At 37.4% G+C, this 18,972-nt stretch overlaps 1 long non-coding RNA gene across 3 annotated transcripts in view; it reads left to right on the top strand.

The window, feature by feature from the left end:
- Positions 1 to 18,251, top strand: part of LOC308066674 — a 106,887-nt gene extending 88,636 nt beyond the window's left edge. For all 3 annotated transcript variants that reach the window (XR_013929249.1, XR_013929250.1, XR_013929251.1), the window contains one exon: positions 1,497 to 18,251. This is a non-coding gene — a long non-coding RNA (uncharacterized lncRNA). The remainder of the gene's footprint in view (positions 1 to 1,496) is intronic.
- Positions 18,252 to 18,972: the final 721 nt, after the last annotated feature.

Below are 18,972 nucleotides of genomic sequence, written 5' to 3'. Positions count from 1 at the left end.
GCATTAACCAGTACAGGTCTAGATATCCATCAGTCATATAATTTTCAGTTTATAGCTCAGGAAAGTGCATCATAACAAATAATGGTGAGTAAACCAAAACCACAAAAAGGAAAAAATGTTCAAGTTGGGTCTAGGTTGCAAGAGATCCACCCTTACAGATTTGTGCTCATAATGTTGCCTCAGGCCTGGGACATGTATAGGAATACACTGATCTCCATGATTGAAGCCTGTGATGTCATGTGCATTCCGTGCAGAGTAATGTCTTTGTTTCTGTGTCAAGGGGGAAGTCAAGCTTTAAAACATTTAGCAAAAAGAAGTATCTCTGGACACAGTAAGAAATACTCTTCTAGCACTCATTTCACTTTAGTTAGATTCTCTTTTTATTTTCAGAATTGCTCAGTTATGAAAGCTGTTCTTTGTTCTTTCAAGAATGATGTCTTAATGGCAATTCATCACAGCAGCCATGAAATCTTGATGACAAATCCATAAACCCTGAAAAAGATTGTAGGGGAATTCATCTCCTAATTTAAGCACGAGGTAGTCTGCTGCTTAATATAATAAAATAACAAGAAGTAATTTGCTGAGTAACGTGCATGGAGATTTAGTGTGGCTTGGAGTGTGCACATCTAAAATAAACCCTAAACCCTCAGCAGTTTTCTTCCCCTGTGAGCAATCTGCAGATCAGGTGACTCTTTCTCAGAACTCCTCTGACAGTTCACTCACTGGTCTGAATAGTCCGGTGCATGCTATCGAGCTTAGAAGCAGCACAATTTTTCATGTTCTGACCTTGTTGTGACAATATAAAAAAAAAAAAGGGGGGGGGGGGGCTACCCTGCAAGAAAAAATATGCTTCTTCCAATGATTTTCTTATGCTTGTATTCCTAATACCTGCCTTTCTAGTGTATCAGGGCTTTTTTTTTTTTTTTGTCAACAGCAAACAGAATCAGTATATTTTAACTTTCCCCTGAAAATATTTTGCTTTTCAATGGCAATTCCAGTTTCCAGCAAGTTCAGTTTTAGATGCCCTGATTTCCCACAGTCACATATCATTCCAGTGTGATGACTACTTTTATAATTTTTTTTTACACAGAGAAACAAGGCACAAATATTTAAAACTAGGTGTTCATTGTAAGATGTCACACTATGAGTAAACCAAGGTTAGAACCCGACTTCTTATGGAGTTACTTCAGCCTCTGATCTGGCAAAATATATCAACAAAACCATTATAAATAGAAATAATTTCTAGAGTGTCCCTCTACCTCTAACTAAATCAGATTTTCTAAATTTCTATAGAGAGACATCTGTATACTCTAACAGAGTGTTGTGACTTGGAAACTCCAGTTCTGAAAGCCAGGCTTTCATGCAGCCTCCAGTAAGGTTACCCTGAGTATTACCAGCTGAGGATTGATCATTGCACATTGAATTAACAAGTATATTTTATTTCTGTGAAATCTAATGAATGTCATGAATATTTAAAAATTAAAATTATTTTTCAGGATGAATACATTCAGACTTCTACTGGATATTTCAACAGACCCAACAGCCCAGGAGGAAGCCAGCACACATAAATTTGGAACTACTATACATTCTCCTTTTGGTGAGGACTGATTATGCTTTTTTCTTTTTTTTAAAAAAGAACAACCCTCACTGCTTTTTTCATTACATATCTAGCATAAAGTTAATTCACAGGAAGCTCGATCCCCATGCTTTCTACACTTGTATCACTTCCATTTTCCAGTGCTCATGCTGTTTTGTTGGACTGGTGCGGTACTGTTTCTAGGTGTCCCGCAACTTCTGCAGCATACGAGCTGGGAGCCCACAGCCCCACAGCTGGGCTGCTGGGCAGCCAGGGCCAGTAACAGCCTTGCCAGCAGGAGAAAACAAAAGTATCCAGACAAAAGTTGCTCACAAATTATGACAAACCCAAATTGTCATATATCTTTCTTATGACTTAGCCAACTTAAGCAGAGAAAAATCACTTTTTCTGCTAAATCAACCACTGTCACAACCCTCTTCTGTCCACTTTTATGTCCCTGCTGAGCAACACCTTCACAACTAATAGAAAGTTGCTGTAACATATAAATTAGGATTTGCAAAGTGCCTTTCCACAGTACCCTTCTTTTAATTCCCTCTTATTTATCATTGTAGTTTCTATATATCTATGCATGAGAGAACAAGCAAGAACATGTTACAGAAACTAGAGGTAACTGTGAAGTTTTCAATAAAACATGATTTTGGCAAAATCTGCCAGTTTTCTGAAATTGAAATGTTCAGGGGAGGTGACTTCATTTTGACAGAGCTGTGATGTGACCATGATGCTGTCAGATCTTCTGTTTGGTGCCCTGGGACCTGAACACCTGGCTCCTCAGCATCCCATCTGGTGGGCTGATCGGAACTGAGAGCATGAGCAGCCTGGCATCCAAGCACCCTCAGCTGCTTGTCAGCCCAGGCTCCCAGAACTTCCAGCTTCTGAGACAGCCGGACTTACAGAGCACTTCCACAGGCTGCACATCTTGGGGAATCTGTGCCAAGACCATGGGATTGGAGCTCTAGCTTGTTTCCCAGAGAATTTAAACAACTGGGAGTTTTGTCTTGAATCAACCCCAAATCACATTTCAAAGCATTATCTGTGAAATGGAATTCTCCATCTCTGCCAATCACATAAATTATATTATTAACCAAAAAGAAATTTGATGCATGCAATTTTTAGTAGTCCATCACCAAACCCCAAACATTAGGAAGCTTTTATTTAATTTTATATATATATATATATATAATGCTCCCTCAATATAAATGGATAACAAAAAATCAATACTTTTATAAATGCAAAGAAGCTTCCATGTTACAATTATAGGCACTCTTGGATATAGCCTACATACCGTAAGGTACTTGACAAATTTAACTTGGCTGTAGTAATGAGGAATAAAGAAATGAAATTTATATGTCAAATATGACACAGGAAATCTTGAGAAGAGCCAGGCTAAGTATCCAGATCTTCAGAATTCCAATCCTATAACTTATCCGTGCATTTTCTGTCACTCTGTATTTCTTTACATGGGCTGTAAGGCTTGGTATTTATGCAAAGTGAGTGGAGACATGCTAGGTTATGTTCCCTTTAGTGTCAGAGAATACAGTGTCGGAAACATTCTAGTAGGCTGAATGATGAGTGATGAGTTGCTCTCTGATAATCAAGATGTCAGTTGACAAGGCACCTTTTCATCCACTGCAGTTCTGAAATTAATTTACAGAGCAACAGTTTATACTAAGAATTGCCTAAGTCAGCTTACCAGATGTCCACTGGAAATATAACACAGCAGGAAGGAAAAAGTCTTGGAGGTTCCTGGAGTGTGTAGAAGATAACTTCCTGACACAGCTGGTTAGTGAGTCAACCAGGGGAGATGCTCCACTGGACCTGCTGTTTACAAACAGGGAAGGGCTGGTATTTTATGGCTTCTCTGTAACTTAGCCAAGTCAAGTCAAACAGGTATTTGAGGTCTATGGTAAGATCTCCTGAGATGTAGGAATTACATAGCTTCCAAAGATGAGAAAGTTCTTTATTCTATAAGATCTGGATGTGTTTGCAATGCTAATAGTTCAAAAATAAACCAGCACAATATATGTTTGGTATTCTGGTACAAGGCTGAAGAAGTTGCTATTGAATACATTGCTGTTCACACTACACAATAAAGACAAGGTCACATTATCATTCTTTCTGGCTTTCAAATTCAGGAATGTATTTATTAGGATCCAAAAGAAACCAGCCTGGCAGCTCTGAATATTGAACTCCTTTGCAAAAAAGCTTCTTTCACACAATCCTGCCAGTGTGCCTTCAATGCCAGGCAGTGAATGGCCATACAGACCAAAGTATCTTTCTGCCTGGAGGTGGTCTCTCCACATCAGAGGTGATGAAGGGCTACAGAGAGAAATGTTTGCAGTAGTGCCAGTGCTCAGCCTTTTGTGAGTATAAACAAGGGACATCAGTCTCCAGTGCTGTCAGTCTACCACTCAAGCTGGCATTAAACTCCCTTTTAAAAAGAATATATGTCTGATTGATAGAAAAGAGTTTAAGAAGGGTGAAACCAAGACTCTGGATGACCTAAACAAGCATAAAGAGAGCAAAGGACACTGTGCTCTACCTCAACAGTTTACTTCAGAGTCTTAAGAGACTATTAACAAGTAGATGAAGGCAATGAGTACACAAAAGGATATTTTCAATGCTCTTTGGTACCACAGAGTTTCAGCAATATGTGATCAGTGAGATGGCTAAGCATGCATGGAAACAAAAAAGGGAAAACTGTTCAGAAATTGTAAGGAAAGATGTCAGTGTTAAGTTAAAGTACTTACTTCTATCCTTTCTCAAAGTCTACTGTGCTTTCCCCAAGGAACAGTTATGGCTTTTATAGTACTTAAGATTTTTGTTGCTGTAAGAACGATGATATCAGAATCAGGTTCTTAATAAAATAATGATCTATAAAGGGCTCAGTGGCTTGATTCAGGAAAGCACATTTTTATTGCTCAGTCAAAAGAAATTTCTTGAGTTGTGGTCGTAAACAACTTGCTAAAGCCTTACAGACATGAAGCATAGATTTCTAAATTTCTAAAACTTCCAGGACTGATGGAACGGAGGCAGTGATAATGAAGTTATCTAAAGAGTGGCTGGTATATTTAAAAGTATGAGAAGCTAGAGAAGCAGAAACAGCTGCAGCACAGGGGAAGAATAGGAAGAGCAAAGAATGAGTTGTTTTTTTTAAGAATACCATCTTGGTTTACTTCGTGCCTGAAGAATCTGGAGGTGAGAAGAATGATCAGCTCTTAGGGATCTGTACATCTAGTAAAGAAGCTATAAGACTGGCTGACATCACTGATGAAATCTACTTTGATAAAATTTTAAATGAAAACCAACCCAACCCAACCCAAAATCTCAGTTTCTATTGAACCAGGTTAAATAACTCTCCTAAGATCTCTTCTTGTTAAATTCACTAAGCTCGTTAACTACCTTCCTCATAGTGTCTGAAAGTGCTGAATCCCCTTTTGATTGGCAATCATAAGTGAGAAGACTAGGAACAGGAACAGAGTTATTATCAGATTAAAACTATATGGCCTCTCCATAAGATTGACAAGGAGAGTCCCTTTCAAGTTGAAATACATCAGATTTCTGCATTTTTGTCTTCTTATCATTGTTTGTATAATAATAGCACTTACTGGATATACCAAACTGGAAGCTACATGCTCCTATATGTGTTTATGAATAGAAAGACAGAGCTGGTATCCCAGAGAACTTAACCCATTAAGTAGATAACGAGAAGGAAAAATCTCAACAGATTAAAGTTTGGGATGCCTGATCCTCCCTTTTTCCTAATGTGTGACTCTAGGGCAGTTCATGTATACCTGGAAGCTGCTGAGACCTAGAGTTGTAAATGGCTAAGAGTATACACTTTGTTTCTGATTAATTGAAAAATTCAGTTCAAATATTGTAATTTCCTTCTGAAAGGTATGACATACATTAAAGCCTCAATGAGAAAACTTTTAATAAAACAGATGATGCCATTCATATGCAGCTCTAATTTTGTGACTAATGCTGTACACACATAATCTGATCATTTTCTGCGCAATCTGTCCCCTTGGGACATTTGAAAGTGTTCTCAGTCTTTACATCAGTAAACAAGTAATATCAAAAAATGAGATTCAAGAATGGGATCAACAAATTTTACTGTTGTGCACTGTTATCTACTGCCTACATGCAGCACTAGGTTAGGTTTTAACAGTAGAAGAGATAGTAAGGTTTTTAACTAAAGGCTAGCTTCTAGAGGTCAAAGGTAACAGGAAATCTCCACCTTATTTTCCTTTTGAGAGAACTAAACACTTTGGAGATTCTTCAGTCAATGGAAGATGACAGATACAAATCTTTAAATAGCATTATTTTTGTGCTGAAGGAGGCAGCAAAGACACAAATATACTAGCATTTCCCTGTTACATGAAAGTAGGACCAATAGCCTTGCTTGAAAGATTCTCTCCCCTTGCCCCAAAGGGATTTTGGTTAAAGTCAAAGCAAGGATATTTTGTTTAAATATCCACGTGATACTGAAATTTAATCCTGAAAAATAAAAGAGCATTCTAATACAAATGTGTGTCAAATTAGACCTATTTATACTAATGTAGCATGAAATTGGATCATCCTGTCAAACTGGAATCTCTTGAGCTTCTAATGTATTTAAATATTCTTTTTTCTTTTTCTGTTTTTTGCCCTTGCTTTTCACTTGAACTCATTTGTTGAGTGCTCCAAGATTTATGGGTGACGTGCTCAGTCTTGAAGTCCCTAGGTGTGTGCACGCACATGGATTTTTACAGATAACTTCAGCACTGTCACGCTGATTGCAGATAGAAAGCTACTTTGTTATAGAAGTGTGAGTTATGCATCATGCTGACATCTTAGTTCTGGGATGACAGGTTTCAGTGTTTGATGCAAGGAAACACGAAATGTTGGGATAAAGCAGAAAAGGAGCAGAGAAGAGGCAGTGACAAGTCAGAAACTGCTTTCTTCGCTTAGTTCAGTGTATATTTGCCTTTGGGTTCTGAGGGTTACTGAAATATAACAATTGGAACTATCTGAAACCGTGAGTTCTTTGCTGCATCTAAGCTGTCTGACAAACCCTGGCATTAGCTGAACTTACTGATATCTGGAAATGTATAAAGAATATTTAACTAGAGGAAGCAACAACTGTAAACAAAATTTTGTCTTGGCTGAAATGTTAGAGCCCTGCTTTGTGATCTAGTGATAGATAGTATGCTTAAGTGGCCAACTAATAATGTTTTGCAGAGGTGCCTACTGAATGATTCTGCTATAATGTAATCTGAACAGATTCAGTCTGGGAGGACATGAATGTACAGACCTGATATTCTCTGAGTGTACATTGGCTGCATATACAGTAAAAGCACAGTAAAACATTTGTCTGTGTTGCACATGAATGCCAGGAAAAGACAAAATTTAAATGTTTTCTAATAGTTCCAAGTGATAGAAATGCACTTTTTAATGCCAAGTTTCTTAAGTCCAAGTACATCCAGGAGTTTCAATGTGTACATCACCTGTTCTCCCATGAGAACCTCCTTGCATTTTGTAGGATGTCCCGCCAAGACATTTCACCAGTCCCTTCTCTACTTCCTGAGACAGCTGGAGAAATTCAGGGGTATTCTAGAGATCTTTAAGGGATGGTTGATAGGGAAAGTGCATGACCTGCAGCACCAAAGCACTCCTTATACACCTGGAATGTCAGTGCATATTTACTGACATTTGAAAATGAGCCTTTTAATCATGGAAAGATCATTTTGCAACTATGATGAAATGAGGATGGTTTAGAAACCTGGGGATACTGGAAGAATCCAGAAAGGATCATCTGCATTACCAATGACAGAACACACTGCAGTCATTCTGATGCAAATTCTCTTCCTTTACACTTTTTTCTCCCTCTCTCTGTACCACAAAAGCAGAAACAACAATAAATCTGGATTCTCTGCATTAGGTTGTTTCATTGCTTTCCCCAGAGATTTTCCTCTACAGTATAAATCTGTCATACTGTGCTCAGATTAGCAAAGTTACTTAACAGAACAGACTGTCCTAGTGGCACATTTATTAATACCATATATAATGAGAATTTAACCTTACAGAAACTTTAGTATCTTTATATTTAGCATTAACAAAAAAGGACTCCCCTCCCTCAAAACACACACAATCACTAGTGAAGTTTAGAGGGCTAGCCCACTGCCTTCAAAGACGAATAATGTATCCAAATGGCTTTTAAATATCGTATGCTGCAAGCTTATAAACCACAGTTAATTGCACTCTGATTCCTGGAATGGAAAGAACACATCTATTATTTGTTTCAGAGGCAAGAGAATAATAAAAAGAATTATAAAAATCTGCCTGCTACCTTGCAGGCAGGCAGAAGGATTCCTGAACTGATGCTAGGCAACACTGGAGGATGAAAGCACCGACTTGGAACAGAGCCCTTGCAGAAATGGTGTTACAGCAGAATCCCACCAGTACTTTCAAATCTATCACAGCTTTCTAAAGCCACTGCATGAATTGTCTATGACAGCACAAGAATAGGTAGGCAGTGACAGATAGGAACTATTCATTTAAGAACACCAGGATACAATGATACTCTGAATGCTAGCAAAGTTGCAGTCAGTCTGGTGAGGTTACTGTACCTTTGCTTAAGAAGTTGCTCTGTAGAAATGCAAATAAACATCTCTGTTGGAAGAATTAGAAGAGTTATTTGGCACGTGCTGTTGGGGAGAAATGAGACTGACCAGGTGACAGACTTTTCTCAGATCTAGATGATAAATTTTAGGAGAGATATGCAAACCTTCAGTTTGGTTTAGCACTTTAAAGGCAATTTTTCACAGAAGTCTCAGAGGTAAATACATACTTGTTGGTTGTCTACTCCCTACCTTCATTGTGCTAGCTGAAAGGAGAATTGTATTGTCCAAACTTAAGTAAGAAGTGTTGAAATACTTGGCATATGGGAAACTGTGGGTAGGGCCTTCTCCAGGAGCGGAAGAGTCACTTGACTAAAGGGGAAAATGCTCAAAGACCAAATTTCACAGACATTACAGGCACCCAGGATATACTGTATCCTCTCAGATTTGCTTTCTGTCCTGTTTGGCATAGTCCTTTGTTCTGAGGTGCAGAGTATATATTAATGCATAGAATATATTTACGGTCTTTGCCTCAATACCTCTTAAGTTACAGGCCTCCATAAAAATATGTGTTGCTAGCTAACATTTAGGGACATAGTAATATCCAGCTCACTATGTATGCTAATGATATACTAGTTGGGTAGGGAACATCAAAGGAAGATCTCCCCTAACATTAACCAATATAGCTCACATTTTTCAGACTTTTAGTCTTTCAATATTTAAAATATCCAGAAAAAACTCACAGTTTGTGACTCATCTGGAGTACTTACAGGTCCAGAAAGGTTATTTTGAAAGCTTAGGTTATATGGCTAATCATGTTGGTTACTAGAGGTAGTATCCCTTATGAAAGCCATAACTATCGAGACGTTCTTCAGTGTGCCCATACACTGAAGAAAAGTGATCCAGTAGTTTTATTAAATATTTTCCTTAGAGAATGTTCTACCTAATCTTCTGGTACTCCCTTTCCCTGTTACACACAGTCATTGTCATGGTATCTGACCATACTGCCTTTCATTTGGTATACATTATAACTCTTTTTGTTCAGTATAAAAGAAAAAAATCACTAACCACATCTTGAATGTTGTGTCATATTCTAAATGGGTTGTAGAACACATTCACTTTTTAACCAAGAGAGGTAGGGAATCTTCTGACATCAGACTCTGTCTTGAAAAAATAATTATAATCTTTTTTTCAAAGCTCCTATGCTGGTGGGTCATGGCTGTGGAGGGAATTGCTTCATAAAATCGAGTCACTTCTGATACTTGCCTGCTCCTCTGCTAAGATGACCACTGCCCTGCTGGCTGGACTTAACATAATGTCAGTGGGTACCTCTAAAGGGAACACAAAGAAACTCATAACAGCTCATCTTTTCAGCTGTTGGATGTAAAAAATGTGATTTTTTTTCCCCTGGAAACTGTGGTAATTTTAGCCATGTCTTCGGTACAGCTGGTACAATCCTGGCGGTCATTAGGCTGAACTTAGGTAAACAGCTACAGGGACTATAAGTGAGATTGAACTCCTCATTGGTCTTTCTGGTATAGAGTTCAGCTATGAAAAAAAAGCCTGTAATGACAATGCAGGGGATGTACACACTTGGTTTCTAAGAACTGATCCTCGACTGTTGATCCTGCATGTTCCTGACAAATTTGCCCTTTGGTGGTCACACTATAACCAACATAGGACAGATTTGAAATGGAAGCTGCAGACTGAAAACCCCATATCCTATGAACAGTATCTCCTTCTGGTCTTCCACTGTCCAAAAAAACCCCACCAAGTCAACAAAAGAACAATTGTGTCATAAAGGAACACATACAAGCAGAGTCCTGCTGGTGCCATGAAATCTTCCATTGTGTTTCATACCTAATGTCCCAGGGAGGGGTGCTTGAAAAGAAAGAGGAGGCTGGAGGTATAATAATAATGTCAGGTGAAACAATAAGAATAAGAAAGACTGAGAGAGATAAAGCATTTGAAGGGAAGAGGAAAAGGAAAGGAAAGGAAAGGAAAGGAAAGGAAAGGAAAGGAAAGGAAAGGAAAGGAAAGGAAAGGAAAGGAAAGGAAAGGAAAGGAAAGGAAAGGAAAGGAAAGGAAAGGAAAGGAAAGGAAAGGAAAGGAAAGGAAAGGAAAGGAAAGGAAAGGAAAGGAAAGGAAAGGAAAGGAAAGGAAAGGAAAGGAAAGGAAAGGAAAGGAAAGAGAAAGGAAAGGAAATGGAAAGGAAATGGAAATGGAAAGGAGACTGATAAGGGGAAGTAAACATGCTTCCTTCCAAAGCCCTTTCCCAAGGTAGTCATTCATTCATCATTGATCCATCCAAGCCTACACAGCTTAATTAATTCCAGGAAAGACAGAAGCTACTTTGTAAACCTTTTGAGCTTGGGCTAATTTTAAACCTACTCCAGCTGAAATATTTACTGCATGTCTTCCTTATAAATTATGTCATATTCAAAAAGTGAAAATCCTCATTTCAGCATCATCAACTCAAGTGGAAAACTGCAAATCCTCCAACAGAAAATTAGGGAGCATTTGTTCTGTCACAGCTCAAGTGTTCAGTATTTTTTTCCATGGAACAGATGTATTTAGGTTTGCTAGCTGGTGAAACTACTGTAGCTAGTCTGCAGTGTCGCTGGAGACAGGCATCCTATGGCTACAAATGAGTGCATTATTTAATCATGAAAAGACAAGACTTTGAATAAGAGAAAGCATTTCTAAGAGAAAAGGACTCTAGGATCTGACTGCATAATTCAACCTCATTCCATTTTTTGAATGAAAATGGAATGCTGCTGAAATGATGTACTCATGCCTTGGGAGTGCCCTTCATGTACACCGAAGTACACTGATGTACTTTATTCAGTCTTGGGAAGAAACCGGCTCTGTAGATAAGAGGACAGGAAAATATGCTCTCTGAGCATTTAACAAACATTAATTGCTTCATGTCACATTAGAAGGATACATACTTAGTCCAGTTTGCAAAGTAGGTTAGGTAGTAGCACTGTTTCAAGCTTTGGAGTCATCTGAAATCTTTTCAAGGGGCTTGATTTTTAAAAGGTATTTAAGTATTTAAAAAATACCTTCAAAACAAAAGTTTTTTGAAAGTACCTCTGCAATAACATTCTGTTTTGAAATCTAAGAATACCAAATCATTAGACGTGTGAACTTTTATATTGAATACTAGCATTTTACTCATGTAAATGCAAGACAAAGCTTTTGTAAGTTATCTAGAAGTGACTTGGCAATAAAAGACCTGGTAAAGCTGTGTGGAAGCCTAAGCATCAAGTACCTATCGCAACCAACTACCAAATGGCACTTTGAATGTTCTTCATTTTCTCTTGCCCTTTGCGTTTCCTCTTATCTGTATTTGATTTTTTACTCCAGTTTTAGCAAATCCAGTTTTTACCAGTGCAGTCATTAAGACTAAAACCAGTTAAGAGTGGATACACCCTATAATATTGTAAAAGAAGTAGCAGATTTAGGAAACTTCGTGAGCATGGGGAAGTAATTTAGAAATATATCAGCAATGCAAAAGATTGGAACTTCCTCAGAAAAAAAGTAAAACTTGTATCTTTACAAACTGTAGAAAATGCTTCCTTTGTGCGGTTCCTGAAAGGTGACAACATTACCTTAAGTTGGAACAGGAAGAGAAGCTTCACTTCTTGGTTAATTTTTGATGTGTGAAGCATGATGTGAGAATATGGCTCTGTTAGGTTGTTAAGGCTTGCATGCCCATCCAAGTCCACACAAATGACTGAGTCTCTGCTATGGAAGAATAAAAGAGCCTAAGATTAGTACTTAATCACCTTTCACTACACCTTTCAGTTAACATCTCTCTACTGCTTGCCAGTCTCCTTGCCAGTGGCCACCATGGTTCATAGCCAAATTTTGGCAAAGAGGATAAATGTAGTCTAAGAATAGAGAAAATGGGAATTCCTATGCTAAGGCCCAAGCAGATCATGTTCTATTTGGCACCCTGCTTCAGGAGCTGATTCTGCAGCAAGTTTTGTATTGGTCTTTGTAGGTTGCATCAGTGTTTTAGAGAAAAATATGCAGTGTAGTTAGGGGAACATTTCCTCCAGGAGCAATAGACTCTCAGTGTTAAATTGAACCGTTTAGAAGCAGAGAATTAAAATTTGCTAGCCCTCATCTTTCACAACATCCAATATACAAAAATAGTGCAAATGTTTAGATTACCTGTTACTTTTGTCTCTAGCTTTTGAGACCAATAACTCAAGTATAATATATCTAGGAATGAAAAGGCTACAAGGTGCTTACAGTAGTGTATTGTCACATTTGGAGTGCTATCACACTGATTTCTATATGATCAAAAAGAATTAAAAATCCATTTAGACCTGTGGCAAACAGGCTGTGCAGTGGACAATATTGTATAGTCTCATTTACCAATACTTGAAAAAAATGCAGGTGTCGGCTGCTTTGAAGTTTACTTTGATCTTACTGAGACCTACAACCTGGCATATAGCCAAAGAAAGGGAGACTCCACAAATGAAAAATTGAGCACCAGAATTTCATAGTATCAAGAACACAGACAGAGAGAAGCTGAGATTGTTAGGAAGTAAAGATTCATTTTATAAACACTAAACATTGAGTGGTACATCACAAGACATAAGAATAAATAGACTGTGGTGCTGAATCCCCTGTTATGCTTGGAACTTGCTATTAAGATTAACCAATAATTATAAATAGCCTCCTGAAATCACATCATTCACTGCACATTTCAGGTCCCAAAAGGAAAGAAGTACGGATAGTAAGACTAATCAGGAATGAACTCAGACAACCTTCAGTCTTAAACTGTGATTGTATGTATGACATTCCCCCCCTGCCCCACCCAAGTTACACATTTCAATGATGTTTTTAAAAAATATCCTCAATTCACTGTCACAATTATTGCTCCATTTTTTTCTTCCTGAAGTCTTGGCTTTTTAACTCCTTTTCTTGTCCCCCCTCTTTGAAACCACTAGTATGTTATTTTACCAAACTACTTTAAAAGAAAATCTCTAATTCCCCATGCATGTCTGCCTGCAGTTTCACAATCTTGCTGATACAAAATCCTCATATTTTAATAGAATAAAAATATGTTGATTTTTCTCAACGTATACACATTACACACAAATAATTTTAGGTACTTTTATGGAGTTACTGATTCTTTACCCTAAATTGAATCCCTGTTCTAACACTTTCTTTTTGTCCCGTTATAGGCTGGAAGATCTTAGAACAGAGTTTCTACCTGCTTTTCCTTCACTTCCTCTGTCCTGCAAAAGCTTCTTTGCCTGCTTTTGGCATAATTCATCCACATGGACTGTCTGACATTTGACTGTGATCATTACCTCCAACAGGGAAGGAGACTTGATTATTAACAGGTGGGCTGGAACTTTTATTCCTTAAAGTAAGTTACCTTCTCTAACAGATGCTTCCTCATTTTAAGGGTACCTAATTTAATACTTGGTGACTAATTTGCTGAAGTGTGGATGACTAGTAAACGGAGCAGGTGTCAGTGGCAGATACATTGGTATCAAATATTAAATACTCTGGAACACACTTTTGTTTCTTGAGTTGGACACCCAAGGCTAATTCAGAATAGCACATCTGTGCCTTTGCTTTGCATGTGTAATATGGAGCTGTAATACAATTCTCTTCACAGAACTGATATAAATATTAATGTTTTGCCTAAGAACGGAGACACAGAGTTATGAATACAGTAGATTGGCCTTTAATTTGATATTCAGTGAAGATATTGGGTGGCATATAGTAAATAAAGCATGGGAGACTGTGCAATAAATGGTGAAAATTAAAAGCAGTATCGAATAGTTACCATTCAGCAAGTACTATCCAATCTGTGCACTGAATTAGTCAGGGAACCTATGGGAAACATTTGATCTTGTGATTAAGGACTATCATAAAGGCATATGCAGAAGGGATCTGAATAAGGATTGCACTGGAAACCTTAATTCTGGCATGTCCTAACTTTGGAGTGTTGGATTTTGCAAACTTGATGTTTGTTTGGGTTTTTTTTTAATGTAATTTTCAGGAGATAAGTAATACATATATATTTGCAATATACTTGCATTTGTTTATACTAAACTGCTACTGCACTCACAGCTTCTGAGGAGAGGAACTTTATTGTCAAGGGCATCAGTGAATGATAAAATATCATTGAAATCACAAAGGAGAATGGCATCCCCTAAGCAGACATACTGAACATTGTCAGAATAACAATAAGATGTAAGAAAGCCATGGCCCATTGTGTATCTGTTACAAGAAAAGTTTCTTTCTTGTGAGAAGCCCTGTTACTTAAGAAATTTTAGGAGAAGCACTGTAAAATGTATGAATGAGAATGACCTTGTTTTGGCAGAGAAGAAGAAAAGGCCTGATAGAATCTGAAAGGTCTGTTTCTAACTCACATCTCAGCGCTGTTTCAATTGGCTGTTGCCCAAGGCTGATTCACTGTTACATATGTTACTGTTCTCTCTAGTATGGAGTTGAGCTTAATTAAACATGGAAGGGCTTATAAGTAAAGGCTCCACAATCCCTAGGCAGGGAACATTTTGCTTAGGATCACTGACATGGTTCCTCACATGGTCCTTACAGAGGTTCTCTGAGGATTATAATTATCTGGTATCATAGCTCTTGTGCCACACTATTGCACAGTCTGAGGGTAACCTATACCTGGTTCTGATTTACCTGAAGGTTCAGGTCAGCTGCAGGGCTGACCTGATAGGCTTCTGCTATGAAAAACCTGGAAGGGGATTTCTAATGTGAATAGTCATGTCTGTACTATTAGTGAATCATGACACAAAAGCATCATTTGGGATTGGGTCCTATTGTTTTTACAGCTGTGTTTTTCCATGTCCAGAAGTCAGCCCTTGCCAGCAAGAACTCATCTCAAAGCAAATCTCAAAGTCAGACTAATGAAGCTATATGCAGATGAAGATATACAATGCCATATATTTAGGACTCGCTTATAAGGGGAAGTAAGTGTGTAGTGCAATCCACATAACAGCCACATCTCCCCTGACATACACTTGTAGTGAAGGCAACACATCACCATCCAAACATGCTAGACATAGGCCTGAATGGCAGTATGTGTGTGTTGTTTCAGCACTGGAATTACATTAGTTATACAAACTAAGAAGAAAGGCTAATTAGCTTCAGTGTAGTACTGTGCTAATATATAATACTAATAGTACTTTAGAGCTAATAGTTTAGCTGAGGATTGTGTTGTATTATATGTGCAAACCAACATATTTAGTGGTGTTTGTCTTCAGAATGCTTCCTTGCTTCATGCAGACATTTCATAGAAGTGCTTTTGTCTTCACTCAGATGCACCTTCCATCATAAAAAGTCACTTAGCCAGCAGAAAATGTGCCTTTAAGTAGTTGTGATTAATTAAAAAAAAAATTGGTTCCTAGTACACAAGCCTCACAGCTGTTACTACTAAATTCCAGTCCAAATTCTAGAAACCTATATACTATGATGTGCAAAATTAAGGTGTTCCTTGCACTCCTCCCATCCCAGACATTTAGGACACATAGATATTTACAAGGTACAACTGGCACAGCATATTGTGGAGCTAATGATTATGTAAATGAATTAATTTTTAGGTCAGCAAATTGACAGACAGACTACAGTTGTTCTAGTCTCCATTTGAATTATACTATTTATTTCTTCAAACTTCTAAGTTTAGAAATGGAAACAAATAATCTGAACATTACAGATTCACAGGTATTCTAAAAACTTAACCATTTCTGTTCTGTGCACAGCATACTTTGTGACTTTGTCAGTTTGCTTTCCTTAAAGACATCTAAAATGGCAAGAAAACTTGTCTGATCTTTCTAGTAAACACAGCTTCACACATAGGGACAGTTTTATAGTGTAAATAACAGCCAGGTTAAATTACCACTATAAAATCTTTATACTCATGAACAGTGATTTCTGCTTTTCTTAGAATGTATTTACATCATTACATTGCAAAAGTAGATTTATTTTTTTTTTTGTTCTTGTGGCTCTTGAATATATAAAAGAACCCAGCCCAGTAACTAAATCAAGATAAAAGAAATCAGTATTTCCTTTTCCCTGGGATGTATCAACCTTCATTAGGAATGCAGACAGTAAAAAGGCAATTTGGGACTCTGAGAGCAGGTTGCAAAAATAATTTACAGTTGTGTTCACTGTTGGCAATATACTAAATCACATCAAGACTCTTCATTTATTCAGGTTGCATTCAGTATGGTATTAAAATCCAGTCTTTCCATTGGTGTTTTTATTGTTGTTTGCAAATAAGATACTTTCTTCTAGATTTCTAATGTGCCAATAGAGACATCTCTGCACAGATACCAATTAGTTACTTACAATGTAACAATAGCATTAGGAAGCAGACACAATGTGGAATGAAACCATGCCTTATGAAGGCAAAGTTGCTTCTCCTTTCTTTTTAATTTTATACTGGAGCAGTTCAGTCAATGCTCATATAGTAAATATACTGCCAATTTTAATTACTGAAAATCTAGGACAAACACACTAAAGTCTTATGTATTTACATTCTTTCGAAAACATTTTCCAACAGAGTGCCATCTCAATGTGCTTTATAAGCTGTGAGTTAATGAGGAAAGTCTAGTGTAGCAGCTAAGTGCAATGCTATTGGCCCTTTCTGTGAACAGTCTGTACTTAAATATTTGTCCAACATCTCAGACTGATCAGTGGAAGAACCAGGAAAACCCCCTCAGATTTTCATAATTACTCAGTTTGGTGTGTACCAAGCAAAGCTACCTTCTGTTCCCTTCAGCTATGATCTGTCAAAGAAGTGCTTGTTGGGATATAACTTTAAAGTGTGATTACATTTGTGGTGGTTCTCCATTTAGACAAACACCCTTTTTCCTGGATTCCCTAGTGTTCTCCTTCCATGTGCCACAGACTGCTGCCACTGAGATTCTTTTGCTGGTGCTGCACTACTATGCCAACACTCTCCTATCGCTTGAAAAGCAAAGCTCTGTCAGAGCCCTTGTACTGTCCTTGGCACAAACCTGTTCTTTATATTGTGAAATATGTATATAACTTTCTTTCCTGTACTCCTTGTTTTAAAGGTAGCTCTGTAACTCTGGATTCCAGTCAAGAAGAAAAACCCAATTACTGCAGGCACGAGCTATTTCACCAAGATTTCAGTCTTATCTTTTCAGACTTCAAAGTAGTTTGGGTCAGTAAATACACTGCCCTCTGAAAATGTTAAAAGAATTTCTTGCTTAGCAAATTTTAATATTCTTCTTCCTTATGCCTTTGAAAGGCTAACTCTTAAAAAGAGAAAAAAGGTTTAGCAAAAAGAAGTGTTTTAACCCAGACTCTAAAGCTCCAAAGAATCTCTAATCCTCTGAATTTTCAGGTGTTTCTCTGAACTGCTCTCAGATGCTGTCTGGGTCACAGGATGCCCTCTCAGCTCTGAGACCCTCAGTTCTTTTATCTAGTGTAAGAGCTTGCAGAATATTTCCACATTATTCACGGACTGTTGTGACACGCTTTTGTCCTTCAAAGCAAGGCTTTTACAGCTTGGTAACAGTGGTAAGAACTCATTTCCTCTGAACTGCAAATTTAAAAAGAGGCTAAGACAGCTTGTGGCACCCTGTCAAATACTGTAAATTGTTCTCAGAACACCATATTTCAAAACTGATGGCAGTGTAAACTTATGGGTGGATACGGTTGGAAGGTAGCGCTCAAAGTGAGATTGTGGGGTACCAAATCTGCTCTCTGTCAAGGAGGTCAGAACAAATTGGCTCACTTCAGGAGACAGAATATATTTTTTGTCAGATCTTCACTGCCAGGCTAGATTCCAAATCACATGTATGTTACTTCCATCTTGTATGTTAATGATTGATGATACGTGAGAATGGAAGAAACATGAAAGAAGAAACGTGCACTTTTATGTTTACATTGTCTTTATAAGGAAAGTAAAAGGAGATTTTTATGTGTATTAAACATGACAAATGGCTCTGTGACATCAAACCTCTGTCATTCTTTGAATGAATTAGTCCCAGAGCTCTGTGGATTTTACTGCTTCCCCCCCCCAAAAAATGCACTTCAAGACAGACCCAATAAAAGGTAATTTTAAAACACTCTTAGATTTAAAAACCTCATAAAAATAATTTCTATTTAATGATGAAGTTATGAAAACTTATATAAAGACTTAATTTATTGCTGTACTAAAAGCATACATATTAAATACTAATACAAAATGTAGTATGTTTGCTATCATAGTGTTAATGTGTATCAAACCACTAACTGGTAGTAATAAACTGTCAAATTCCAAAAATCCAATTTATTGACTTGCTAACTCAGTCAAAATGGATGTAGCCTCTTCCTGTGATACAGAAAAGAAGTCATTATTCAAAAAGTTTATTTCAATTACTGATTACATTTAAGGGGAGAAATTTGGAAAGACTTGATAAAAATGTAAAAATTGTTTTCTCTTCCATCCAATGAATAAAGTCTAAGTATAAAGAGGATCAACTAGTTTTACAAAGGTAAAGGATCTGGTGATTAGAAACAATCTTTTCAACTCATTAATAATAGAAGTTGTTTTATATTCCTATACTGAGAGACCTTTCTTGGTGGTTTGGAAAGACTTGCACGAAGTCAGGCCTAAAGCAACTGTGCTTAGATTTAAAACAAGATGAAAAATAAAAACACAATTTTGATGGGGTTTCAATTTCCTTTCAAATGCAGCTTGGCATAAATTGTAAGATAAACCTTATGTAATAAATAAAAATGCAAATTAATGATTTT

The sequence above is a fragment of the Falco punctatus genome (assembly GCF_963210335.1).
Source record: "Falco punctatus genome assembly, chromosome: 7".
In the NCBI taxonomy this organism is placed as follows: domain Eukaryota; kingdom Metazoa; phylum Chordata; class Aves; order Falconiformes; family Falconidae; genus Falco; species Falco punctatus.
This window is presented reverse-complemented; position numbering and strand designations above follow the sequence as displayed.